Source organism: Cornus florida, unplaced genomic scaffold (assembly GCF_030987335.1).
Source record: "Cornus florida cultivar Cherokee Brave unplaced genomic scaffold, ASM3098733v1 CherokeeBrave_3.0.0_Hap2_Chr11, whole genome shotgun sequence".
Lineage (NCBI taxonomy): Eukaryota > Viridiplantae > Streptophyta > Magnoliopsida > Cornales > Cornaceae > Cornus > Cornus florida.
The window spans coordinates 90,705,605-90,718,745 of NW_026775581.1; positions in this window are offsets into that span (position 1 = coordinate 90,705,605).

The following is a 13,141-nucleotide window of genomic DNA, read 5'->3' on the forward strand; positions in this document are numbered from 1 at the left end:
ACACAGCTCAAACGGTAATCCTTGAGATAGACTAAGATGGAATGCAGTTCATAATACGCATCGACATCATTAACGCTAAACTCTTAAATGAAAGAGATAATGTAGCATAACTGTTCATAGATCTAACCATGTTAAGCAGAAATTCTGTTATTCCTATTTGACACCTCAACCCATTGAGCGTCAATTGCAGAAAACTGGTACATAATACCCTCATTGACTATATAGTCTTTGCACTATCCCAAGAAATACTCATATCTATGATCAGATCAAAGTGTTTTGATAAGTTTACCTAATTTGTGCTCCACGTCAGTCTTGACACTTTCGGAATATACCAAAAATTTAAGACTTGTGTCGCATCAGATAAATTTATCCAAAACGTGAGTAATCTTGCTTGGATGCTCATAAGACCACACGTGTCAGTGTGTACCGACTCCAATTGTCCTTTATGTCTATTTCATCTGGCTGATTAAGCCCTTAGAGTTATCTATCCTTCAAAATAGGGTTCACAAGTTTGGTTTAGGCACCTCTGCCTCACTAGGTAATTAGCCTTTTTTGACTAATCTTTGAATCTCATTTTAACTGCTTACAACCCAAAAATAGACACTAAAAAAAACAATAAGTCATGAATAACAATTTTTCTCTTAACATTCAATCTAGAAGATGCAACATTAGTTTCTACATCCTGCAAATCTTAAGAGTTTGTGATTATAGTATATTAACCATCTTTCAATGCACCAGAAGCAATCGCATATCTATTCAATTTTATAAAACCAGTTTTACAAAATAACGATCCAGTTTTTATAAACCACAAGTGAAACAAAAATTAGATAGCGTCTAACCTCTGTGCATAAAGATAATTCTCTAATACTAATATTCTCATACTCTCTAATTTCAGATGTAATACTCCCACTGACTTAGCTACAATCTTGACATCAGGTCAAGTACAAATATATTCCATATCATCGAGGCTTCTTGTGATACCCCCTGATTTCGGAACACGGGTTGATCAAGTCCGCGCACAAAATTAGGGAATATCAAAACAATTAAAGTATTTAAACAAGTACAAATTACAAAATGAAATAAAAGAATAAATAATACGCTGAAGAAAAAACTAATAAATAAACATTTTTCATTAATAACTCGCCAACGGTTACAACTTGGGAATCCCGTAACTCAAGGACCCCTTCACCAAAATCTACTGTGCATAAATCCATTAATAATTACTGAAGTAAAAATATCCTACTTTGAAATAAAAATAGAAGGAATGGATAAGTCCTCTAGTTGCGGATCCTCAACCTTGAGACTTGAACTTCAAATAACCTGAAAAATAAACCGTGGGTTAAACCCTACGAGCAAGTTCACTCTACCAGACCTCTGAAAACCAATAAGTAGATCATCTCTGATCAAAACCAAACTTAATAAAGTTTTAAGTTTACTAAACAATGATACGCATATGTATAGATAATTATATACGATATAACTTTTGCATCCAATAATAGTTTCATTAATTTTCAAAACCATTAAATCATGATTAAAACATAACCATACCTAGACCAATTCAAAACTCATTCTCTTTAAAAGAGAAACCCCTTTAACCTTAACTCCATTTTAAATAATTATTTAATCATTTAAATAATAAAATATAATTCAAGGAAAACTATGATCCAAAAGCCAATAATGAATTTAGCTAATTCACACATAGCAATTAAATTACGCTTTGACAAATCAACCATGCCCTAATCAATATATTTATTTATATATAGCAACTCAACCATGCCTCCTTAAATATATATATGTATATTTTTAATTAGCAACTCATCCATGTTTCCCATGTATGTAATTTATTCATACCAATACTTAGGCAATATATTTATGTCTATGGCAACTCATCCATGCCTACAATTCAACCATGTACCAACTTTAGACTCAACGATAACTAATTCATACATAGATATCTCATGTAGAAGCATATGACTAATTTAACAATCTGCCTATCCAGATATATCGAACAAGAATAATAATCTTAAATGATATATATACATACACATAAATAAATATGTATAATACCATCTATAAAAATTCTTGATTATTTAAATCATATATACATATATATTAATAAATATACATATATACACATCCCTCCATAATTATCCTAACCAATTAAACAATATATACACATATATAAATAATCATATATATATATATTTCCTTCCGTCACGTAATATTAATTAATTAATTATACGCACATTAAATACCGTAGTGACACTTTATTGCCCTAAAAACCTTAGAATATCTCCCTTGATGGTTGGTTTAAACTCTAACAAGCTTGAAATCTAATATGAGAATTTACCGGACCCCTTAGAACCTTTCCGGGACCCTAAATACGTCTCCACGCGCCGCTAAAATCCACCAAACATTCCTCACGCTCTTCCATGCGCCACCACATGCTAACAGGTGGCCTTACGCGCAGCCACGCACTGCACACGCGCCAGCTTCTCCTTGTGGATGATGTGGCACCTTCTGATTGGCTGTAATCCACCCAGCCGCATGAGCGCACCCGCACCGGATCAGCCGTTACTCATCAACGCATCCCAGCCCTTTAAAGCTTGCGCGTACTCTACTACTGTGATCCGCAACGCACCGGATCCTTTCTATTGATCAGCCAACATCCAATGGCCTTTGACCTGCTGCGCACTGAAGCTCCATGTGCCTTACCACACTGAATCACCCTATTATTGTTTATGGTTCTGATTCACACACACACCAAGTTACAGTAGGCTGCGCCACACTGAACCAACACCCACTCTTTGATAAGCCGATTTCATACCTCCAGTATATATATATATATATATATATATATATATATATCCAAACAAATATATTAAAAAATATATATCTCATAAAATTCCTAAAAAAAAATACAAAATAATACCAGAAAATTCCAGAAATTCTATAAAACCTAATTAATTCTCTTGGGTCACAGTTCCACCTATACATTGATTTTAAAATATATATACAACCTCTATACATACAAATAAAATCCTATAATCCAAACTAAAAGTTTATAATAATTCATCCTTTTAAATAATCCGATTTAACCAATAATTATAAAGATATAATAATTCATATTTTTGATTAATCCGTTCTAATTATAATTTAAGTTAATAATTTAATTAAAGCCTTGATATTCAAGGTGAAAAACTTATGGGTCCTAAGAGGAAAGTTAGAAAAGAACTTGCCTGAAGGTTTCGAAACGAAACCGATGCTTCAACCTTCCAATCTCGACGTCCTCTTTCTCTAATCCAGCCTCCTCTTTGTCGGCCTTCTCCTTTTCTTCTCTCTTTAACTCTCTTATTTTTCTAATGTATAAACCTTTTAACCATAAACTTTATGTGTATATTTATACACATTAAAACCTAAATTCTATTCCAACTAGGACTATCTAATAAGATAATAATCTTTAAATAATAAATATCCATAAACATATATTATATTACATATATATGTATATATATATATATATATATATATATATATATATACACATACCTTCCATAATTAACCGTTGGTTAATTAAATCCTATACACCTATATATATCCATAAATATATATCTCTATATATATCTTTCCATAACAATTATTAATTAATTATATTTATATATAATCTTATGTATATTTATAATTAATACAAAAATGATCATTTAAATAATTAAATAATCATGGGCCTTTATTGATTAACCCAACAAGGCTTCATCCAATTAATATAAAATAATTAACTTAATTAAATTAAATTTAATAATTACAAATAATTAACAACACAATCCACACAAGCATAAATACACACAATTCAAACAAACAATTCACTCACATCATCAAAACAAAACACCATATCAATTTAACAACTAAAATCTCAAAATATATAAATCATATAAAAATAAAATCAAATCAAATCAATTAAACCCTAATTAAATCAAACAAATCATTTAAAAATAGAATAAAAGTAATTAATAATCCCTTAAAATATCGGGGTATTACACTTCTGGATTCCGGAAATCCTTGCAATGAATTGCAAACATGTTTAGTGGCTCCAGAATCTATTCATCAATAATTAATAGATACAACCACATAACATGGCTCAATGATTAAATATATATTTTCCTATGCCACGTCATTGCTTAGACAGTTTGTCCTTTAGTGTCTTAGTTAGCGACAAAAGAAACAGTTTTCTTTGCCCTCAACATACACTGCCTTATTCCCTTTAACCTTTTGGATACCCATGTTTTGTGCTAGCTTAGTCCTATTATCATCCTTCTTCTTTACTTTGCCCTTCCACTTGGGCCTAGAAGAAGATGGTATAGACTAGGTTACATTGATAGGAATACTTATACTATTTGATTATCCTTTCATTTGTTACCAATTCTATAAGAATATCAGCGAGTATGAACTTAAACTGATTCCTTATTTAGTTCACTCTAAAAGAGTCGAACGAGTTTGGTAATAAGGCAATAATCATGTCAACTTGAAACTTACCACCCAAGTCAGCTCTATTGATCTCCAGCTAATTTTTAAATAATAAACAATCATTTTCCAAAATTCGATTTCATACTGGAGTTCCTTAGGCTATCTTAATGGTGTTCAAGTCTGACATAGTACGTAGGCATACGTGTAATAACCCTAATTTTAAAAAGGATATTCTTGGTATTTAATGGTATTTAATTTATTATTTAAGTGCATTTTATTTGATTATGTGTCATTATTATTTTTTTATTAGGTGCTTAATTGTTTTCTTTTGTGGTGATTTAATTTATTTAAATGATATTTATTTTTAGTTATTTGATTGGAATTACTTGTTAGTGTTTTAATTATTTAATTGGCATTAATGGTTTAAGTGTAATTGGTTTAGTTATTTGATTGGAATTACTTGTTAGTGTTTTAATTATTTAATTGGCATTAATGGTTTAAGTGTAATTGGTTTAATTATTCTATGTGTGTCTTATTTTATGTGTGTCTTAGTTGGTTTAATTGGGTTTACTAATTATTATTTTGTTCAATTAGATTATTTGTTAAGTATTTAATGGTGAATAGGGTAATTAGGTAAATACATCTAACTAGGGTTTTAATTACAGTATAAATTAGGGTTTTATATTATAGCCGTCGTAGGTTTCTACGTTAATTGGATGGGCCGGTTAGGATTGTGAGTTGGACTTAAATGAACCTAGGGTTTAGGAAAACTCTATAAGTATAAGATAGACGTCTGTGTAGGGTTTTTTTAAACAAAGCACACGTTTTGTGGAAGTGGAGAAGGAAAAACGCAGTTTTTCACATTCTGCCAAGGTTTGATCAAAGCTCCGATCCCGCTTCCTCCGTAGTCCGATCGAGCTGAATTTTGGAGGAGAGGTTCACAACTCAGTGACGCACAATCTGAACGGTGGAGATCAGAGTTTGACCTCAGGAACAGTGATTCGTACTCGTGAACAGTAACTGGGTCGCACAGGTTTTTTTCCATTCTGCCCAGATTTCATCAAACATCCGATCCCGCTTCGTTCGTGGTCCGATTGAGCTGAAATTTGGAGGATAGGTTCATGACTCAGTGTCACACAATCTGAACGGTGGAGATCAGATTTTAAGTTTAGGAATAGTGTTTTGTACCCGTGAACAGTAACCGGGTTTTGGAACTCGCCGGGATTTTTTAAGAAGACGACGTTGAAACTTTGAACAAAAGTTTCTGAGGCAAGATTATATCCTTACTCTTTCCCTTAGGCTTTATACTCTTTGCACTCTTAAATGATTCCAGGATTAATGAAGATTAAACCAAACTAAAATGATATCTGTTTTGCTATGAAACTGGTAGTTACAGTAGTGTTGTATGCTTGTTCAACCTAGACTAAGCATGTTTGTAGATGCATTGTGGTTCTGTGGTTCACGTTTTTCTTTACCACTGCTAGTATAAATTATTGGAAGGATGGGTCTAGATGATAGCTATTTTAACTTCCGTAATAGCAACTGTTGGAACTTAAATACTAGGAGGATTTGAGTTTAACATTAGATCGGTTTTGTGGAACACTATAATTTGAGCATGTCTACATATATACTGTGAATATTGTTTTGATGCTTACATTATCACAGTTAGTATCAACTGTGGAGGTTAGGATTTTGTGATACATACCCTACATATCTGTATGTCATTTGTAAGGTGTTAAATTGAAGTTTTAATTAATTCTGTCTTTATATCAGACTAAAGGGAACAACTTAAATTGGACATGTATATGTTGTTGTTGTGACCCTGTGTATCAATGCTTATTTTATCACTGCTAACATTGAATGTTGGATGTTGGAATTTAGTTGATATATACTTGATTTATTGGTATTATTGACTACTGGAGGATTGGAAAGTAGGCACTGGTATGGGACGGTGGCATACTAAGGATGGGTTTGGGTTTTTAAAACAATACCATTACCCACATACTTGGAATAAGGATGGGATTAACTAAAAGTTAAGTCCCGTGGATTTGTATTGTCATGGCAACTACTTGTTGAGCGGCAATACCAGGGATTTTGGATGGATTTTATATATGTACTGTTATGGTGCCTCGGTATGAGCTTGAGCTTCAGGACCGATGGCTAGGGAGCGTATATGCATCGGGATGTGTAGCTGGCTATGATGGTTGGAGGTGTACCCTGTTTAGGTATAGGTACATATGCCCACTTCGTGTGCGTTTTAGCATGTTACCTCTATTCAGGTTAAGACCGGCCTGTAATCCAGTGAGAGTCCTTTAGTGTGACTATATATATATATTTACGGATTATTAGCTATTGTTGAATTGTTTAGGATGTACATGCGTATCGGGCCTCTGTTTGGATTGTAGTAGTATAGAACTTGCGCGTGGGCCTGACCCACTTCTATTTTTCAGGTACATGACAGTTCCAGGCTTAGACGTGTTCGTGCTGAGCAGAGGTCTCTATTCACTCTTCCGACGATGTAGGGCTCTCTCTATAGTTTTATTTCTGGACGTTTATTACAGTTGTTCTATCTTCCGTTTGGATGTTTAATAGGGGTCCACTAAATATGGATTCCCAAGTTGTAAACTGATGGAGTTTTGGAGTTTGGGTTTGATGGATTTTAATAATTATAATATTTTTCGGATTCTATTTTTAGTTCCTTCCAGCTTTAATTTCATTTCTTAATTTATTTTGTATTCCGTGTTCATTTTAAAATATTAATTGTTTGATATTCCCTCGGGTTTGGGCCTGGGCCTGATCAACCCGTGTCTCGGATCCGAGGGGTATCACAGTTGGTATCAGAGCACTCCAGGTTCAAGTGTCTCTAGGATGTTTTCGTATTAAGTCTTCCGCGTAGCGTTTTCTCTTGAATAGAGCTTAAGTTAGGATTCATTGTATTCCTTATGGTTCGTATAGAAAGGGTACTGACGTCTGTCTTTTCGTGTTAACAGATGGTTAACGCTAGAAATGGACAGAACATGTAAGGAACTAGGAAGGAAAGGAGAACGGCACGTAGGCAACAATATCTCCTACGGCGTCAGCAAATGGAGGAAGAGTAGCAAAGGCTTGGGTTTCATGATGACATGGATCAGTTTCAGGAGGAACAGGAGAATGTTCAACAGACTCTGGACCAGGTCAGAGATCCAGAGATTCCTCCTTAGCTCAATGACCTCGTTGCTCGGGCTATAGAGGCTGGGGTAACAGCTGCACTTCGGAATCAGCCTCAGGTACAGCCGGCACCTGTACCAGCACCAGTGGTTCAGACGGATTCTTGGGGAAAGGCTAGGAGCTCTTTCACAAAGGGGAGTCCACCTGTGTTCTCAGGCTCAACCGATGCGAGAGCAGCTCACCAGTGGAAACAGGACATTGAGCGTCATCTTCGTTTGGTTCAGTGCACGGAGGTTCAGAAGCAGATGCTTGCTACTTTCAAGCTAGTTGGGGATGCACTACAGTGGTGAGAGTCAGTTACCACCTCAGAGGAGAGGATGACATTGTCTTATGATGAGTTCAGTGCTCGCTTTGATGAGAAATATTTTTCCTATGCAGTTAGGGCAGCTATGAAGACCGAGTTTCTAAGTCTGCAGTAGGGAAACATGACAGTGGCGGAGTATGAGCAGCAGTTCACACGCTTATCTCTCTTTGCACCGGAGGAGGTGGATACAGAGGAGAAGAAGCGCAACAGTTTTGTCAAGGGACTGATGTGGTCTATCAAGAGAGCTATTACAGGTAGTCCAGCCTATACTACCTATGCTCAGGTGGTAGACGCCGCTCTACAACAGTATCAGTTGACTGTGGACATCAGATAGGCTCGTGGTGAGAAGCGGGGAGATAAAGACTCTACTAGTCAGTCAGCTGAAAAGGGGAATGGCAATGGTCACCGGCGGAATGACAAAGGCAAGTTCCAAGGACAACAGCCTTGGAAGAAGCACAAAGGTGGTTCAGATGCTCACCGGAATGGGGCACCTATTCAGAGGCAACAGAATAGGGGACCACAGGCAGAACAGGGTCAGCCACAGGCTAACCGATAGAGGAGGCCATTTGGTACTTTCCAGGGTAGTTGTTACACTTATGGAGAGTATGGTCATACCACCAGGCAGTGTCCTAAAGCAGGACAAGGACAGGGACAGAGACAGTATGTGCAGCAGGGACAGAGGGCGCCAGTGCCTCTACCAGCTCCACAGGTTCCACGGATTCAGGGACAGACATATCTGGCTTTACCGGCACCGCCGCAGACTCAGGGACAGGCACCACAGCAGTTGCACTATGGCAGGGTGTATAACCCCATGCCACAGGATGTTCAGGCACCTCAGACTATTGAGGGTAAGTTTCTTATTCATAGTTTGCATGGACGTGTTTTATTTGATACGGGTGCTACACACTCATTTATAGCTAGGACTTTTGTTGCTTTGTCTGGGATGAGGACGAGGGTATGCACTAGACCTCATGGTATTTCTACACCATTGGGTGATACAACTATTATACATGAGAGTGATGGGCCTGTGACACTATATATTGGCAGACTCAGATTTCTAACCAATCTATTGGTCCTGGACATGCACACTTATGATGTGATACTTGGGATGGATTGGTTGTCTCACTACCATGCCCAAGTTATTTGTTTTGATAGATCTATTATTTTTACCATACCTGGTCAGGATATGTATGTAGTAGCTATGCCACGTTCTAAAGGGGGCGGTAGCACCTATTTGTTCCATGTGGAGGAGGAAAATGAGGAGGGGATTACTGTGTCATTGGATAACATACCGATTGTACAGGATTTCCTGGATGTATTTCAGGAGATTCCAGGGTTGCCACCTAGTCGCGAGATCGATTTTGTGATAGACTTAGCTCCAGGCATTGCGCCTATTGCTAAGGCACCCTATAGGATGGCACCGGTAGAGATAAGAGAGCTGAGGGATCAGATTCAGCAGTTACTCAGCCAGGGTTTTATTCGTAGGAGTACATCACCTTGGGGAGCACCGGTTCTGTTTGTAAAGAAGAAGGATGGTTCGCTTCGTCTGTGTATAGATTACAGGGAGTTGAACAAGGTTACGATTCGTAACAAGTATCCTTTGCCCAGGATTGATGACTTGTTTGATCAGTTAAGGGGAGCCACATATTTCTCCAAGATTGATCTGTGTTCTGGGTATCATCAGCTGAGGGTCAGGGAGCAGGATGTTCCTAAGACAGCATTTCTCACACGATATGGTTCTTATGAGTTTCGAGTTATGCCGTTTGGGACGACTAATGCACCTGCAGTATTCATGGACTTAATGAATAGAGTCTTCCGGGCTTATTTGGATCAGTTTGTTATTGTCTTTATTGATGACATCTTGATCTATTCTCGGTCGGAGGACGATCATGCTAGACATCTTCGCATAATCTTGCAGACGCTTCGTGAGTACCAGTTATATGCCAAGTTCGAGAAGTGTGAATTTTGGCAGCGGGAGGTGAAATTTCTGGGTTACGTGGTGTCAGAAAAGGGGATAACAGTGGATCCGGCCAAGGTTTCAGCGGTGGTTGAGTGGGGACAGCCTACATCACCTATTGAGATTCGGAGTTTTCTCGGTCTGGCAGGATATTACAGGAGATTCATCCAGGGGTTCTTCAAGATAGCAGGACCACTCACTCATCTGACCAAGAAGGGTGTACAGTTCGTGTGGGATGAACACTGTCAGCGAGCTTTTGATGAGCTGAAAAGGAAGTTGACTTCTGCACCGGTTCTGGCTACTCCGCAGAGCGGGATAGAGTATCTTATTTACACGGATGCTTCGTTGCAGGGTCTTGGATGTGTATTGATGCAGGAGGAACGATCGATTTCTTATGGATCTCGGAAACTTAAGCCTCATGAGCTTAATTATCCAACACATGATTTGGAGTTGGCAGCAGTGGTCTTTGCCTTGCGTATTTGGAGGCATTATCTATTGGGTGAGTCCTTCAGATTATTCAGTGATCACAAGAGTCTGCAGTACTTGTTCACTCAGCGGGAGCTAAATATGAGACAGCGCAGGTGGTTGGAGTTTGTAAAAGACTATCATTTTTCTATACAGTACCATCCAGGGAAAGCGAATGTAGTGGCGGATGCACTCAGTCGCCGACCTGTTGGTAGTCTTTCTGCTCTATTCACTACTGAGTGGAATGCTTTAAAGAGTGTGGATGAGTTATCGGATACTTTTATGGCTTGCATGGTGGTTACAGCTTCCATCATTCGCAAGGTTTTACAAGCACAACTCACCGTTCAGCAGTGTGTCGACAAGGTCGCAGAGAAAGCTTCCGGAGAGGTTCCATTCTACTATGTTGGGGCTGATGGAGGTTTAAGGTACAAGGGACGGTTAGTGGTACCTTCTGCTGATAATTTGAGGAAGGATGTGATGACTGAGACTCATCACTTTGAGTTCTTTGTTCATCCAGGAGGCGATAAGATGTATCAAGATATGAAGCGGTAGTTTTGGTAGGCAGGTATGAAGAGGGACATTGCTCTTTTTGTTTCTCAATGTAGTACTTGTCAGATGGTTAAGATTGATCATCAGAGGTCGCCAGGAGCTCTACAGCCACTACCAATTTCGGAGTGGAAATGAGAGAGCATATCTATGGATTTTGTGGAAGGGTTGCCAAATTCTTTCAAGGGGCATAATTCCATATGGGTCATTGTGGATAGGTTGACCAAGTCAGCTCATTTCTTGCCTATTTGCACTGACTACACTTCGAAGCAGTTGGCGAGGCTTTACATTTCAGAGATTGTGAAGCTACATGGTATTCCATTGTCTATTATATCGGACAGGGATTCGAGCTTTGTATCTGGATTTTGGAAGAGTTTTCAGCAGGCTTTAGGTACGGAGTTACACCTTAGTACTGCTCATCATCTTCAGACTGATGGACAGACTGAGAGGGTGAATCAGATTATGGAAGATATGCTTCGGTCGTGTGTTCTGGATTTCAAGGGCCACTAGGATGAATATTTGCCACTTGTGGAGTTTGCTTATAACAATAGTTTTCAGAAGACTATTGGTATGGCACCATTTGAGGCATTGTACGGTCGACCGTGTTGATCACCTGTTTGTTGGATGGAGGTTGGAGAGAATCAATTCTTAGGTCCTGAGTTCATCAAGGATACCTCTGAAAAGATTGCTCTTATTCAAGATCGCATGCGTACTGCTAAAGTAGGTAGAAGAGCTATGCTGATCGTCGTACTCGGGCTTTGGAGTTTCAGGTTGGGGATCAGGTTCTACTCAAAGTGTCTCCTATGAAGGGTGTTATGCGCTTTGGGAAGAAAGGGAAGTTGTCACCGCGATTTGTTGGTTCATTCATGATTACGGATCGCATTGGAGCTGTTGCTTATCGGTTGGCACTTCCAGATACTTTGGATCGCGTCCACAACGTGTTTCATGTTTCCATGTTGCGAAAATTTCTTCGAGATGAGGATCGGTATCAGCATATCGATGTTGGAGAGATTGCGTTGCAGCCGGATGCAACTTATTTAGAGCCACCGTGTCGTATTGTCGACCGACGAGATCAGATTCTTCGTAATAAGGTTATTCCTTTGGTTCGTGTTCAGTGGAGTCATCACAATGAGTCTGAGTCCACTTGGGAACGAGAGGATGTCATTCGCTCACGGTTTCCTGAAATATTGGAAGAAGGTAAGAATGAATTCCGAGGACGGAATTCCTTTTGTTAGGAGGGAAGAATGTAATACCCCTAATTTTAAAGAGGATATTCCTGGTATTTAATGGTATTTAATTTATTATTTAAGTGCATTTTATTTGATTGTGTCATTATTTTTTTTTTATTAGGTGCTTAATTGTTTTCTTTTGTGGTGATTTAATTTATTTAAATGATATTTATTTTTAGTTATTTGATTGAAATTACTTGTTAGTGTTTTAATTATTTAATTGGCATTAATGGTTTAAGTGTAATTGGTTTAATTATTTGATTGGAATTACTTGTTAGTGTTTTAATTATTTAATTGGCATTAATGGTTTAAGGGTAATTGGTTTAATTATTCTATGTGTGTCTTATTTTATGTGTGTCTTATTTGATTTAATTGGGTTTACTAATTATTATTTTGTTCAATTAGATTATTTGTTAAGTATTTAATGGTGAATAGGGTAATTAGGTAAATACATCTAACTAGGCTTTTAATTACAGTATAAATTAGGGTTTTATATTATAGCCGTCGTAGGTTTCTACGTTAATTGGATTGACCGGTTAGGATTGTGAGTTGGACTTAAATGAACCTAAGGTTTAGGAAAACTCTATAAGTATAAGGTAGACGTCTGTGTAGGGTTTTTTTTAAACAAAGCACACGTTTTGTGAAAGTGGAGAAGGAAAAACGCAGTTTTTCACATTCTGCCAAGGTTTGATCAAAGCTCCGACCCACTTCGTCCGTGGTCCGATCGAGCTGAATTTTGGAGGAGAGGTTCACGACTCAGTGACGCATAATCTGAACGGTACAGATCAAAGTTTGACCTCGGGAACAGTGATTTGTACTCGTGAGCAGTAACTGGGTCGCACAGGTTTTTTTTCCATTCTGCCCAGATTTCATCAAACATCCGATCCCGCTTCGTCCGTGGTCCGATCGAGCTGAAATTTGGAGGATAGGTTCATGACCCAGTGTCGTACAATATGCAAGGTGAATTATTAA